Source organism: Cavia porcellus, unplaced genomic scaffold (assembly GCF_034190915.1).
Source record: "Cavia porcellus strain 051 isolate PalLab524CR breed Dunkin Hartley unplaced genomic scaffold, mCavPor4.1 scaffold_26, whole genome shotgun sequence".
NCBI classification, from domain to species: domain Eukaryota; kingdom Metazoa; phylum Chordata; class Mammalia; order Rodentia; family Caviidae; genus Cavia; species Cavia porcellus.
The window spans coordinates 39890409-39906867 of NW_026947509.1; the positions used below are offsets into that span (position 1 = coordinate 39890409).

Sequence of the window (16459 nt, forward strand, 5' to 3'; positions counted from 1 at the left end):
TCATTCTTAAATTTTCTACTGGGAGACAGAATCTCTGAAATGAGACAAAATTGAGTCAACTGATTGAATATTCTGAACTGATTGATCCTGATTTATCTTTAGAACTCAATTCTATTTATACAAAAGAAGATAAATACTTGGTAAAAGTTGAATAGGTTGAATCAATAACAAGAACCAATTCTTAGAACCCTTTTATTCTCCCTTGGTAGCAGACTAGTTTGATTTTCTCCTGAATTTTTCAAATGACACTAAAGTGCCTATTTCACTTTGCCTCTGGATATATAACCTAAATATTAAAGTTATCGTTTTGCTACATACGTATGTACCTCCCAAGAATTCCAAAAATATGTCTTGGAAGAAATGAAGTGAAAACTGTTGATGACTGCTAGTTTAAATTATTCAAGTAAAATATATTGTACAGTGAGAAGAACAATAGAAAGTTGTCCAATAAGGTTTTCATTTTTGCACTGCCATGACCCACAGTCTGTGGGGCCTGGCATAAGTCATTTACTTGCTCACTCAGTCTATACATTTGGAAAAACTATTTAATCTATTTACCTTCCCATGTTGTTATTTTCTGACTCTGAATGTAAAATTTCTGCCTACAGCTGTTTAAGTTAGAACTGAGCTTGCAGCGTGGGATCTGGCTCTGTATAGTCATTCCTGTTTTTTTATATCTCCCAGATGATATTTTATTTTGTAATTATTTCTGAACTTCATTATCAGCCTTTTTGTTTGATGGTAGAAACCAGTCTATAGTGTGTGTTTTCTCTTTGTTTGTAACTGCTAGAATCTGAGTGACTAGAATAGGAAACAATTTTATGTAGCAAACAGAAGATATATTTTCTTGTTGGCCTTAGCAAAACTATTACATAAGCCAAATTTGCTTCCCCCAGGTTTACCTTTCTCCAGCCAGTGTGCCTAACTTCAGGCTCAGCTAACAAGACATTATTTCTCCTGCTCTGCATTATTCTTCACTTAACTCCACAGAGTAAACCAGGGCTCTCCATCTGGTCAGGAAAGTGACATAATTGGGTGTATATAATTCAAGAAAAGAGAGTAGTGGGGTGAAGTTTATAGCACATGTAATATCTAAAGTCATATAAATTAATTTAAAATAAAATGAATTTAAACACAAGCCAGCTAAATTAAAAATGGACTCAAAGAAACGGTCCATTCATACCCAGATCATCTCTCCAACTTTAATATACTAAAGTTAATTTTAAATAAATATATTAAATATATTAACCTTAATATATTAAAATTAATTAACTAAATTATATGACTGAAGACCTAACTCATTTCAGGTGTGATGGAAATATTTGGTGAATATTTAAATAAAAAATGACATTAAAAGTCACATGGCCATTGATCCCCCTCTAATACTGTCCCTTGCTTTGAACCCATTTATCGCAACCTTCTTGCCATTTTCTGAAGCACTTCTGGAAGTCTTTCATAACAGTCTTCAGGTATACTGTCATAGCCACAGTGATGTCCTGAAATGTTTGCCTTTTGTGAATATTTTCACTTTGGGAAGGAATCAGGAGTCACACAGTGCCAGATATGGTGAATAAGAAAGAGGACACACTGTAAGGCTTCTACCAGTCTGCTTTGCTATTGAATGACCACAACGGTCTCTACCCTCGCCATACCCTTCATTGGTTTTCATTTCCAACCACCATACAATGCCCAGCACCACGCCTTTCCCGCCCTCGTTGCGAGGTATGCAGGGAGTTGTAGTTTTTAGATCTCCAAGTCTGCGTTTCCTCTTAGAAAAGGCCGGAGCAAGCAAGAACTACATATCCCAGTGGGCGGTGAAAGGAAAGCGCGGCTCTGAAAACCGATCATCCCCACCCAACTGCCTTCGCTTTGGAGTGTACTTTGGCTGTGTCCACCTTGGTGAGGGCTGTGACCCGGTGCAAGGGCCTTGTGCTCAGGAAGGGATGGGGCTGCGTCGTGGGTTCGCGGGGCTGCCACGTAGACCCAGAGGGAAGCGCGGGCGGAGTGGACAGGCGCGCAATCCTGTGGTGCCAAGGAGTATCCTAGGTAGGGAGAAATTAAACGAGAAGATTGTGAGAGCCCATGGGCGAAAAATGGAAAAGGAAAGGGGCTCAGAGGCAGCTACCCAACAGCCTAGACACCAAGCGGCTGTATGCTCCAGGAGACCCAGGCCAGGGCCAGAGGAAACCCAGACCACTCCGCCCTCTTCCCTCCACCCTCTCCTGCTTGGAAGCTGGGCCCCAGGCCCCACCCGCATTCTGGTCCTGGAGACAGGCCTGCCTCGACCCTCCCCACCAGGTCCTGTCACTGGATACTCCTCCTCCTACACCCCGCACCCACCAAGCCCCGGGCATCAGCAGGATACCGCGATGACTACTACTAGCCCTGCTAGAAAGAAAGAGGCGTCGCTGGGGGGCAGGCCGGGGAGAGTCACTTCTCCATGCTGTGTTTCATCGGCCCCGGGAGTCGCAAGAATGCGTTTGCTAGTGGCTGTGAAATGAACATGCGTGTCCCGAGAAGGAATGTACAGCATGCATGTGGAGAAGCCGGCAGGTGGACCGAAGTCCGGGAGAGGGAGCGCACTGCGAGCTGGAGAGACCCAATCGCTCCCTGGGCGGTGCCACCTGGAGCGCAGCGCCTTCCCTGGAGCCGGGTACCGGAGGGATTGTCAGAGCTCAGCGGGCTGGAGGAGGAGCAAGGGGAGCAGCGCGGTTGTGGAAGCTCCGGGTGCCGCTGCCCACCCGGCTTCGAGGAGGCGGAACCACTCTGATCACCGCGCGCCTGAGCTCAGCCTTGCAAACTAGTGTCTGTGACCGTGTCCCTCGGCCCTCGGCGGCCCTTCCCCGAGACCGGACTGGCTCCTTTAGGCAAGAGGAAGCGAAGGAGACCCCTGCCATGTGGCCCGCTACTCGCCACTGTCTCCTTCAGCTCCAAGTCCCACGCGGGGTCAGGGACTCGGCTCTGCTGTCCGGCGTGGCGACGCGGGGTCCCGGCGTGAGCAGCCGCCGGCTCTCGCCTAGCTGTTCTTGGCAGAATAGCGCGCGTGACTGTCCCCACCCCTGGGAGGGGTTGCAGGTACAGCGAGCTGTCGCACAGTTTGCAGCTCTCTCCTGGGAAGATCCGCCACCAGGAGGAAGGAGGAGAGTCAACCTGACCGAGGTGCGGAAGTGGCTGCTGAGGAAGCCGCCGGGCCGCCGCGTCTTGTGCCCTCGGGGCACAGCTTGAGGATCCTCCAGCCAGAGGGGTGGGGTGCCAGAAGGTTGGGGGGGGGTGGACTGAGCACGCGGCTGGGCACAACAGTCTTCTGGGGGTCGGCCAGATGACTTTTTAAAAAATTTATTTTTTTAAAAAAATTATTTATTTTTTAATTAAGGGAAAAATTAGGATATATTTTAGTAACATTTTGATTTCTTGTTATCTTGATTTGAAGCCCTCTATTGCTCCCTCCATCTTGTTTGGAGTGATTTTACTCTGTTCTGTTCTGTTTGATAGTGTCAAGCTTGAAGGTATAGGCAACTACTTTCAAGGCAATAAGATTCACTATAACGCCCATTCTGGTTTGACTATTATCTTCTTTTGAAGTCCTGTCTCCAATGTCTCCAATGTTTAGGTTTTATAGGTCTTAGAAACTATTAAAATTAAGTATTAAAATTCCCAAATATCATTAAATTATTTAATTTTTTATGCCTCTCAACTGTTTTAAAAAAGCAAACCAGAAAAAAAGAGTAGAAATAATACAGAATTTCAAAAAAACAGTAAGAAATCAACACTAGTTAATATATGACACATTGTTAGAAGTAGTTGCTCTCAACTTTTAGAAAGATAAATTTCAAAAGATTAAAGAGCATTTTGTTGTGTTTTTGACTACGAAATATTTGGAACAATCAAAGTGATTTTTAATCCAAAAATAGCCTTGCTCTAAGATAAGTGTCCTGAGATAATTCGAATGATTTACTGTGCTTTATGTCTTACATCCTAACACCAAGTTAAAGAACAGATAGAATGGAAGTATCTGTCTATATAGCCAGGGTTTATGTGCCTGGATTGAATACAATATTGTGTTACTACATCAGTTTATCATCTTTGTTACAGCAATAGCTTTATGCCGTCCAAGGGGACAATAAATGGCAGATTTGGGGATGTTTCATACTACATTAGTTCATTGCTTCAGCCAGCAAACAATCCTTATTTCCCAGTCTACCGTCTTTATTAATCTATCTAAATTTACAGACTTTTTTTCCTAGTGCACAGAGCAGATACTGTGGCCTATTCAGTATTTTGTAGCTTCACAACAAAGTGCCAGTACAAGATTACCTTTAGAATTTAGAAACTAGTCCATTTAACCTTTGCAGTATTAACAACTTTCTCCTTTCTATGAAATGAGTTATTTTGTTATTTCTTCCTAAATCTTCTTAATACTTCAGTGATAATTAGTTGTCAAAATCTGTTTACCTCATTAGACTGTAAACCATAAGAGAGTAAAAATAGACTGGACATAGTGGTGCACACCTGTAGCTCCAGCACTCAGGAGGCTGAGGCAGGAGGATTGCCACAAGTTCAAGGCCAGATTAGACTATATAGTGAATCCAGGTAAGCCAGATCTAAATGGTAAGACCCTGTCTCAGAAAGAGAGAGACAGACAGAGACAGAGACAGAGAGACAGAAAAAGATAAAGAGACAGAGAGAAATAGAAACACAGAGAATGAAGCCAGTCTTGATCTTAAAAAAGTAGCATCCTGGGTCAGATTAGCAGTCCATTCAAACATACATCTGTGCTTTGATAGCCTATTAACAACCATTTTATTTCATGTCTCCCATACAGCAGATATAAACAATGACTGGTGAAATTATGCTAGCAATAGCATGAAGTCATATCTAAGACAGGGTAGCTTTCAAAACAAACAAGGAGGATGACAGGAAATTTGGAGACAGTGTGAAGAAAAGAAGAAGCAAACCCAAGTAGGAAGGAAGAAAAGCACCAAGGCCAGAAAGTGGGATCTTCTCAGTAAAATCTAGTAGGGACTCCATTTTGCAGGCTGGTTTATATAGTGGGCAAAGTGAGAGGCCTGGAGACTTAATTCTATGTGCAAGGTAACCTTCATGGCAGTCTTCTTGTAGAAGACCACACCTTCAAAACCTGGTTATACCTGTATTATCACTGTGATTCTCTCCGATTGCTCCCCCTTAACAACCACGTTATATCTGAATCTGGTTGCCTCCACTACAGTGCGACCCCCAGGCATATCACTATTTCTTTTCCCTGTTTTCCAACTCATCAACTGTTCACAAGCACTGCAAGCCTCACATGAACTCTAAAATGCTTCTGCTTTTATTTCAGTTTCCCTGTGGATCAGCCCTAGAGCCTCAGACCGTGTATATTATGTGTGCCTCATTTAATTCTCACAAGTCAATCACTTAGATACTAGTATCATTCTCACTTTAGAGATACGAAAATTAAAGTCATATTCCTGAAAATCAGAGATGGATGCAAATTCAAGTGGGTTCAATTATGACCCTGAACTTTTGAGCTGTATACCATATTGACTCTAGGTTTTTTTGGTTTTTTTGGGGGGGTTTATTGCTGGTTGTTTTTCCTTAATTATTAGGAACTGAACTCAGGACCTCGGTAAGCTACATTTCCACCCCTCTCCCCGGGTCATGGTCTCACTAGCTTACCAGTTAGCTCAAGCCAGACTCAAATTGGTATTATCCTCTTCCCTCCCTGAGTGTTGTGATTACAGGCATGAGTCACTAAACACATCTCTATATTTACTCTCTTGATGGGTTCATCCCTCATGGCATACCATCAAAATATGCTTTGTTATTGGTTTTCACTGTTATCACAATTATCTCCACACATGACTAATATTTATTGGAATATATAAAAAGAAAAAATCTAGCTGCAAACAAACTTTTATTCTATACACAAAGGATACCACATTGGCTCTACTTTTTAGTTTGTCAAATATTATTTTTTAGTACAGGATATTTTCCAAATCCGAACTGCTGCTTTTATTTTTCCCAAGTCAAATAATAGCTGCCTTGCTTCTGACAAAAGGAGAATGACAGAATTGTATTTGCTTCTGGCTTTTATTTTTCCAAATTATATCAGAAAGCATGGGAAAATGATGTTCTTGGAGTATATTAGGCAATGGTGCTAGACAATATATTTCTGAATAGTAATAAAAGCATAGTGTTGATTCAATATACATACATATATATTCTACATGCCTTATGTACTGAAAACAACTATCTACAAAATGTTGTAACTGGCCTGTACATAATGTCTGTTTTATGTATTCTCTTGGTCACTGAAACTATATGAAATCCAATCTTGAAATAAAGTTTTACTTTTGGAAACATAATTGTTTATTTAGATTATGCTCTCACCTGAAAAAGAAGATGCTACTCAATATAACTCATAAAAAAAAACCCCCAGGTACAAAATGCAATAAATTTGCCAAAAGACAGCTTTGTGAACCAAGAAACCAAAATGCCAAAGATAGTATCAGATACAAGTGACAAAACATAAAAGGGCATCAATTTAGCTTTATAGATTGAGCTCACATCACGGCTCATCATAGGGAAGTAGACATTCATACAGAGAAAAACTAATGGATTTCTCACACAAAATCTTCTGAGAAAATAATATATCTGAAGCAAGATACCCATAAAAAACTGTAATGAATGGTTGATAGAAGTATTCCAGCAAAAGTATGCTGGTAGAGGGATGAAGAATAAGATTTTTCCAAGGCTTCAACAAAATACAGTGACCACTTTTAACATTGTTCCCACTGAATTCTAGTGCAAGGGAGCCATGATGGAACTCAGAGTCAAGGGGGCATTAGATTGCATTATCTGAGTAAAAGGAATCACAAGGAATTGTTGATTAGTTTTAAAAGTCACACACTTATTTATTTATACTTATATATGCAAACGAAAGGAAATGATGCCATTTGCCAAAAAATAGGTCTTTAACATGATGGCAAAAACCTATGTAAATTAAGTGGCATAGGAGAAGATGCCTATGATAAGGGAAGGTAGAATCTGAAATTGAGGCAGATTAATAAAAAAGTAAATAAATAACAAGACACTCATACATAGATGAATAAAGGCTATACACAATCCTTAATTACACATGATCCAATTCTTTTTGCCAGAAATTCATTGTTTAAAAAATTAAATGCAACCACTAAAAGAATACAAACACAGAATTATTCGTTGGTAATCAGCTATTGCCAGCCTCCGTGGGACAAGGCTTGCCATGAATGATCAGGATACATGACCAGCATTCCTCCACTCCTATTTTTCATGCTAATTCCCCTCATTACATCATTCACCACTTTTATTGATATACACTTTCATAAAAATCCTATTCTGAATTCCTGAACCACACGCTTGAACTGAAATGATGATCTGGCAATGGTTTTGATATAAATATCACAGGCAAATTCTCCACAGAACAATTCCAGGATAAAGATCATGTGAAAAATAGGATCAAATTTGTTTGACTGTCATACCATTTTTGAATTTTCTAATTTTAGGGAAAATATTTGAAATGTCAACCTTAGAATTATTAATATAAACATTTAATTTTTATACCAAAACTTTAGAGTTTTGATTAAATAAAATTCCAGCCAACTTTCTGATTACAATAAATACAAATTAGACAAATACAGCACTGACTTCTAGTAAACAAAATAAGTCTCATTCACTGTTCAGCCTTCTCTCTGACTTTTTGCACCTGCCTGCCCACTTTTCTGGCCACACCCAGCAGGACGAATCTGAAGACAACAGGAAGCAGGAAACTTTACTTAATGGTTCTGTGCTCTGTTTTTGTCTTATACATCCCTGCTTATCTTCATTAATTCCAGGGGAAGTTTTCTGACTTCATTTACACAAAATTTGCTTTCTGGTCATTCTTTCCATTGGGCTTAGTTGAAATACGTTATTTACCTATTTTTCTCATAGTTTCATAAAAGGCTTGTACTCTGATATTGTTTCATAGTCCATAGTCCGGCATATCCTTAAAGTACACAATTGTACTCTTCAACTCATTGCAAAACTACAGCAAACTAATCACGTTTAACTTCTAAACTCAACTCTATTTTTAGTGACCCATCATGTGACCTTAAAAAGCAGACCAACATCTTCCTGTGTGTTACTTCCATGTGTAAATATCCGAGTTATTTCTTTGATCTTTAAGCTTCGGAGCTGTGACACAAAGATGATGCGTTTGAGAGTGAACATGCAAATTTTCCTCCACAAGTGAAACAAGAAGGAAAGGAAAGAAAGAAAAGCCCTAAGGACATACAGCTGTTAGTCAGACATAGAGTTTAGACAGTGGATACTTGGTTCAAAACTTATCATGAGTAAATGTTCTCTTGTGAGTCTTAAGAGGAAACAAGCCAAGGAAAAGAAAACTTATGTACATGTCCATCTCTTCTCATGTAGAAGCTTCAAGATAAGACAGGAAGAGGCTATGGCTATAGGAGGCAGAGTAGGGAATAGGTCATAGTGACCTGCATGCACCCTATAAAAGTCATGCACTATTACCATCCCCACCACTCCATGGATTTGAAAGGTGAGCACCTACTTCAAAATGAATCGGTGGCATTATTAAAACTGCCGTTACCTGTATTCTTTGCAAGGGGAAGACTGCTCAGCGCTATGATAGCCCCTTATTTCAGGCCTAAATATAATAAAGTTAAGAGATTAAAACATTAAAATAAGATGGTAAGAAACTATTACAGGGACAGTGAAGGACATATTAGACAGAGATAAAAGTGATCACAACCTCCGGAATAACAACAAAAAGAAAACACCAGACAGGACAAGCAACTGAACAAGGGGAAAAGCAGAAAGCACACAACTGGAAAGTAACATGGCAAAGCTGAGCCAGTACATATCAGTTATATCCATAAATGTAAATGGTCTCAATTCACCTATCAAAAGAAATAGGCTGACAGAATGAATCAATAAACAGGATCCCATAATATGCTGCATACAAGAAACACATCTGATTCAAAAGGAAATTAAAAGATTAAAAGTCAAAGGATGGAAAACAGAATTCCATGCAACAGGAACCCAGAAAGAAGCAGGGATAACTATTCTCTTTGCAAACAATGTGAACTCCAAACCTAAAATGATTAAAAGAGATAAACAATGTCACTATATACTTGTTTGTGGAAAAAATTCAAGAAGAAAAGCTAACAGTAATAAATATATAGGCACCAAATACAGGAGCAACCAACTATATAAGACAAATACTAATGGACATGAAAGACCAAATACATAAAGGCACAATTATAATAGGGGACCTTAATACCCTACCATCACAAAGAGATAGACCAACTAGACAAAATGTCAGGAAACATATAATATAACTGAATCACATCTGTGAGCAAATGGACATAGTAGATATTTACAGAGTATTCCGCCCAACCACATCAGAATACACATTCTTCTCAATTGCATATGAGACATTCTCCAAAATAGACTATATAATAATGCATAAAACATTGTTAAATAAATTCAAAGGAAATGAAATTATCCCATCATATTATCTGATCATAGTGCATTGAAGTTGGAAATTAATGGCAAAAGAAATTATGAACCCTGCATAAATACATGGAAATTAAATAACCTTCTGAACAACCACTGGGTTACAGATGAGATTAAAGAAGAAATAAAACAATACTTACATCTCAATGAAAATATAGAAACAATACTTTAAAATCTGTGGAATGTAATAAAAGCATTCCTAAAAGGGAAATATATAGCAATAATTTGTCATATCAAGAAAATAGAATGAATACAAATAAACAACCTAATGCTACATCTCAACCCTCTAGAAAAGAAAGAGCAAGTTAAACCAAAAGCTCATAGAAGAAAGGAAATTGTAACCATCAGAGTAGAAATTAATGCAATTGAAACTAAAAACAATGCAAAGAATTAATGAATCAAAAAGCTGTGTTGTTTTAGAGAGAATAAACAAAATTCATAAACCTCTCTCTAGCCTTATCAAGAAAAAGGCCGAAAAAAATGCAAATTCATGCAATAAGGATGGAAAGAAGTAAATTACCAAAGATCCCATGGAAATTCAAAAGATCATGAATACCTACTTTAAAATCTCTACTCACATAGGGTCGAAAAAACAGAGGAAACAGACAGATACCTAGAAACATATGCACTACCAAACCTCAATCAAGAACATATAGCAGTTTTGAATAACACAGTATCAGCTATTGAAATTGAAAATGTGGTTAAAAACTTACCAATAAAAAATCCCAGGTCCTAATGGATTCATGGCTGAACTCTACAAGAAATCTAGAGAAGATATGGCACCAATACTCCTTAAACTCTTCAATGAAATTGAAAGGGAAGCAATCTTCCCTAAATCATTCCTGGAAGCAAGTATTACTCTCATACCAAAACCAGAGGAAGACCCAACCAAAAAGGAGAACTATAGGTCAATCACCCTAATAAACACTGATGCAAAGATTCTCAATAAAATACTGGCAAATAGAATGCAACAAATCATCAAGAAAATTATACATCACTACCAAGTGGGATTGCATTCCAGGAATGCAGGGATGGTTTAACACATGCAAAACAATAAATGTAATACACCACATCAACAGAGCCAAAAACAAAAGCCACATGGTCATCTCAATACATGCAGAAAAAGCTTTTGATAAAGTCCAACATTTGCTCATGATAAAAACCCTTCAGAAACTTGGAATACATGGTATATACCTCAATCTCATAAAGGCCATTATGACAAACCAACAGCCAACATTATGCCAAATGAACAAAAACTGAAAGCTTTCACTGTAAAATCAGAAACAAGCATCCACTATCACCACTCCTATTCAATATACTTCTGGAAATTTTGGTCAGAGCAATCAGACAAGAGAAAGAAATAAAGATAGGAAAGGAAGAAGTTAAATTATCACTATTTTCAGATGACATGATACTCTGTATAGAAGACCCAAAAAACTCCATTAAAAGACTACTAGAGGTAATAAAAAATTCATCAGTGTAGCTGGATACAAAGTCAGTGCTCAAAAATCAATAGCATCCCTTTACACACACAAAAAACTCACTGAGAGACAAAATATGGAAATATCACCTTTCACAATAGCATCTTAAAAAATGAGATACTTAGGAATCAAGCTAACCAAGAATGTAAAAGACCTATATGCTGAAAATTATACTACTCTTTAAAAAGACATTGAATAAGACGTTAGAAAATGGAAGGATATTCCTTGCTCTTAGTTCAGAAGAACCCACATTATGAAAATGGCTATACTCCCCAAACTGTTACACAGGTTCAATGTAATCCCAATCAAAATACCATTGACATACCTCACAGATCTAGAGAAAACATTCCTAAAATTCATTTGGAAACAGAAGAAACCTAGAAGAGCAAAGACAATTCTGGGCAACAAAGGCAAGGCAGGAGGCATCTCAATGCCTGACTTGAATCTATATACAAAGCTACTATGATGAAATCAGCATTATACTGGCAAAGAAGTGAACCTGAGGATCAATGAAATAGATTAGAAGATGCAAACACAACTACAAAGACACTCAGCCACCTTTATTTGACAAAGGGGCTAAACATGTTCATTGGAAAAAGGATAGCCTCTTTAATAAATTGTTTTGGAAAAAGTGGCTCTCCACATGCTGAAGAATGAAACTAGACCCATGCCTATTACTGTGCACTAAGCTAAAGTCAAAATGGATCAAACATCTAAATATTAAAAGAGAAACGCTAAACCTACTGGAACACAAGGTAGGTCGAAGTATGGCAGTCATACAGGTAGGCAAAGAAATCATGAACAAAATGCAAACTGCACAGCAAATACTTCAGGGAGTCAACAACTGGGATCTCATATCATTGAAGGTTTTTGCACTTAAAAGAAAACTCAAACAGAGTGAAAACAAAACCCATGAAATGGGAAAAGTCTTAACCAGCAACCCCTCAAACAACTTATATCAAAAACATACTAAGAATTAAAAAACAGCAGGTCCCAAAAACTCAAAGACCCTCTCCACAAATGAGCATGTGAGATAAATACACGGTTTTCAGATGAAGACATACAAATGGCAAATAGATACATGAAGAAATGTTCACCATCACTGGTCATTGAAGAAATGCAAACTAAAACAGCACTGAGATTTTTCTGGAGATTTTCACTCCAGAAAGAATGGCTGCCGTCTAGAAATCAACTAGTAACAAGTGTTGGCGAGGCTGCACGGAAAAGGAACACTGCTCCACTGTTAGTGGGAGTGTAGACTGGTGCAGCCACTATGGAAATCAGTATAGAGAATTCTCAGATGACTAGGATTGGAAATGCCATTCAACCCAGCTATTCCTCTCCTGGGTATTTTCCCAGTAAAACTGAATTTATCACGCCACAGTGATATATGTGCACCGATGTTTATAGCAGCTCAATTTGTAATAGCTAAATCTTGGAAACAACCAAAATGTCTATCAACTGCAGAGTGGATGAAAAAGATGTGGTATTTTTATACAGTGGAATATCACTCAGATATTAAAAACGATGATCTTGAGGCCCTTATAGGTAAATTGAGGCAACTGGAGACTATCCTCATAAGTGAAGTAAATAAGAATCATATTTATAAATGTCACATTGTCTCTCTGGTGTAAAAAGTAATAAAAACTGTAAGAATAATAAGATACAAAATGTGTAATAGTTATTTTAAAAAAGGAAGGGAGGGAAAGTGCTCTAAAGGATATAACTGCATGTATGTTTAAGTGTTAAGATAGATGACCATATTACTAAGTTTTGTTGGATCATTCAACAGAACGATTTGCACTCCTGTTTTTGTTCACTTTGTATGCTTTAATTTTGTTACTTGAACAACTATTTCCAAGTTGACAATATGTAATTTATCAACTAGTGATTTCTTAGTGTTAATTTTTTGAAATTCTGTATTATTTGTACCCTTTTTTATGTTTTGCTTTATTTTCTCTTTAAATAAAAAAAGAAAATGAAGGAAACAATCTTCTCAGTTACCAGTAATCTACCAGTTTTATTGTGATTTCAAAAAATTGCATATTTCACATTTTTTATTACTGTTGTACCTGTTCATGTATAACTGGTAATTCATGTTTTCTCTGGGATTCACATTTAGAGCACACTGATAGATATTAATATAGTATTTATGTTTATATAAACTCTATATATTTTATATATACATTTATATATTTGGTCCATATGTGTATACCTAAAACTTGGAGTCTGATATTTAAAAATGAGGAAGAAAATATTAGGATAATAACGATAATTAATACATTACATACTGTCATCTTTAAGCTAGTTACTCATAGTACAAGAATGAAACATAATATCTTCTCCAACTGATATTAGTATGACCTTCTTTGTTACTTAGCACTTTTCTCCCTTTTGCCTTACTTCCTTTCATGTTCCCCATCTGCTAGTTCCCTTTTGGTTTTAAACAACGACTTCCCATTTCACATGTATGGCACATTCTAGACCTCATTTACTCTTTCAGTTGTTCACACCAGGGATACAATATGATGTTTACACATAAGTATGATTTATTATACTTACGAGTATGGTCTCAAGTTGCATCCATTTTCCTTAAAAATATGAAATTTATCCTTCTTTAAGGTGGAGTAACATTCCGTTGTATGAACATGCCACAACATTTTTATGCATTCCTTGGGTGACAGGCATCTGAGTGGTTCCCAAGACTTAGCTACCATAAGTTGTGCTGTTATAAATATGAGTCCACACATCTTGCTGTGGTATGATGATGTTAATTTTTCTGGAAAAGTACCCAAAAGGGGAATGGCTAAGTAGAACGGGACCTCTAATCCTAGCTTTTGAGGAATCACCATTCAGATTTTCACATTAGTTACACCAGCCTGCACTAACACTGAAAATAAGAGTTTTCCATTTTCCCAGCAGCCCTTCCAGCATTTGCTATTGGTTGATTTCTTGATAATAGCCATTCTTCTGGAGTGAGATGAAATCTCAGTGTTTTGTTTTGTTTGTTCCAGGAATCACAACCTGGCACTTGCCAAGCAGGCACTGATGTTGCTGAGCCAAATCCCCAGCCCTCTCAGCGTTGTTTTAATTTGCATCTCCTTAATGATCAATGATGTTGAGCATTTTTTCATACTTTTGTTTGCCATCTGTATTTCTTCATCTAAAAAGTGTATATGCATCTCAGATGCCCATTTGTAGATTGTGTCTTTGAATTTTTTAAAATTCTGTATAGATTCTAGATATAAGTCCTTTGTTTGAGGTACGACAGGCTAAAATTTTTCCCCACTCTGTGGGTTGTCTGTTTACTCAGTTGATGATTTCTTTTGATGTGCAAAAATTTTTAATAAAGTGAGATTCTGGTCCTTGATTCTTTGAAGTATTTCTCATGCAGTTTGGGTTTTATTTATGAACTCTGTGCCTACATCTATGTCTTCAAGATTTCTCCCTCCTTTCTCTTCTAGCAGATTTACTATTTCTATATTAATAACTAGATCTTTGATCAATTTTGACTTTACCTTAGTCACTGGTGAGAGACACGGGTCTAGTTTTAGTCTTCAGCACATAGGAAGACAGTTTTTCCACAACCATTTATTAAATAGGCTATACCTTTTCAGTGAACATGTTTGGCTCCATTGTCAAAGGTGGCTGAGTATGTCTATATATCTCTCCTGCTGGTCATTGGGTCTGTTGATTGCCAGTATCATGCTAATTTTATTACAATAGCTTTGTAGTATAATTTCAGGTCAGGGATTGTGATGCTTCCTGCCTTGCCTTTGTGCCCAGGATTACCTTTGCTATTCTAGGTCACTTCTGGTTCAAAATGAATTTTAGGAATGTTTTCTTTAGTTAGTGAGGTATGCTAATGATATTTGATTGAGATTGCATTAAATCTGCATAACTATTTGGGAGTATGGCAATTTTCATGATGTTGGTTTTTCCTATCGATAAGGAATATGTTTCCATTTTCTGATATCTTCTCTGATCTTTTTCAGAGTACTGTAATTTTCAATACACTGATCTTTTACTTCTTTTGTTACACTGATTGCTAAGTATTTTATTTTTCTGATGCTATTATTTTTGGATGTGTTGTCTCCCTAATTTCTCCACTAGTTTGCTGTTTTGTACAGGAATGCTACTGATTTTTGAATGTTCACTTTGTATCCAGCTACACTAGTGACTGTGCTTATTAAATCTGTAACTCTTTATGTAGAGTACTATGCCATTTTCAAACAATGATAATTTCACTTCTTCCTGTATTGTCTTTATTCATTTTATTTTTCTCTCTTGTCTAATTGCTCTTGCTAATGTTTCTAGAGTTAATATGAATAGGAGTGGTGATAGTGAACATACTCGCCTTCTTTCTCATTGTTCCGGGCATTAGCTTGGGCCTGTTCTGTGGCAAGTTCAACATTCCAAGCTTTCCAATCAAGATATTGGCCCGGGCTGAGCACCGCCTTGCACAAACTGGCCCAATCAGCAGGTGTCATGGCATTTCCTGCCAGGGCTTCTACTAGGGACAGGGTATACGCCCCGTTAACACCGTACATGGTGCTGGCCTCCTTAAGATGCTTTATCGCCTTTATATCTATAGGCAGGTGGGCTCTGTTTCCCTGAGCATCTACAGCAACTGGAAAAGCCTGGAGAAAACGGCCCAGGCCTCCTGGGTCCTCTCTTTTGACTTGATGCCAAAGGTCTTCCTGGAATGTCCCTTTTTATTTTTATTTTTATTTTTATTTTTTTTCTTTTTCCTCTTTTTTTTTTTTTTTTTTTTTTTTGTAACAGGGACAGCTTATTCCCCGCACCCCTTTACGGCGCCCCCAAAACCTGCCTCTTTACAGCACCGGGAACTCTCTTTACGAGTTCCTTGACCCTTGCGACGCGTCCGCCCAAGGTTGCCCGATAGCCCCCGCCATCTGGACCGGCAGCCCCCGCTACCAACTTTGAGCAGTTTAACCTGTCAGCCCCTGCCTGCCGAGTAGCCCCCGCTATCGGCGCTTGATGGTTTTACCTGTTAACATCTCTGTTCCGTAGGAGAGTCTCGTTCCCTGTACTGTCAGAGAGAGGGTCTCAGCGTTCTGGGAGAGAGGGTCTCAGCGCTCCCTGTACAGGCCACCAGTTGACCGGTGCAGCTCCCCAATGAGACAGGAGACGCTCTTGTGGGCGACAGTTAACTGCTGGTTTATTTACGTGGGCTCTGGTTTATATATTTGGCCGTGACCAATCACAGGCTGCCATGAGGAAGCAGGGCGGGAATGGGACGCAGGCTCTGGCTATTATATCCAGCTGTGGGCAATCAGGAGTTGCCACAGAGTACGGAGTGAGCACGAAGTGCACATGGGTTGGCTAATTTAAAGAGGGACGTAGCGCATTGCGGAAGCTGGCGTGGTCCTTAGTCCCGGGTGGGATATGGT

The 16459-nt window shown here is 38.5% G+C and overlaps 1 long non-coding RNA gene across 1 annotated transcript in view; it reads right to left on the reverse strand.

Moving 5' to 3' along the window:
• Nucleotides 1-16209, reverse strand: part of LOC134473290 (uncharacterized) — a 75227-nt gene extending 59018 nt beyond the window's left edge. The window contains exon 1 of the long non-coding RNA XR_010043487.1: nt 16057-16209. This is a non-coding gene — a long non-coding RNA (uncharacterized LOC134473290). The remainder of the gene's footprint in view (nt 1-16056) is intronic.
• Between the last annotated feature and the right edge of the window lie 250 nt (nt 16210-16459).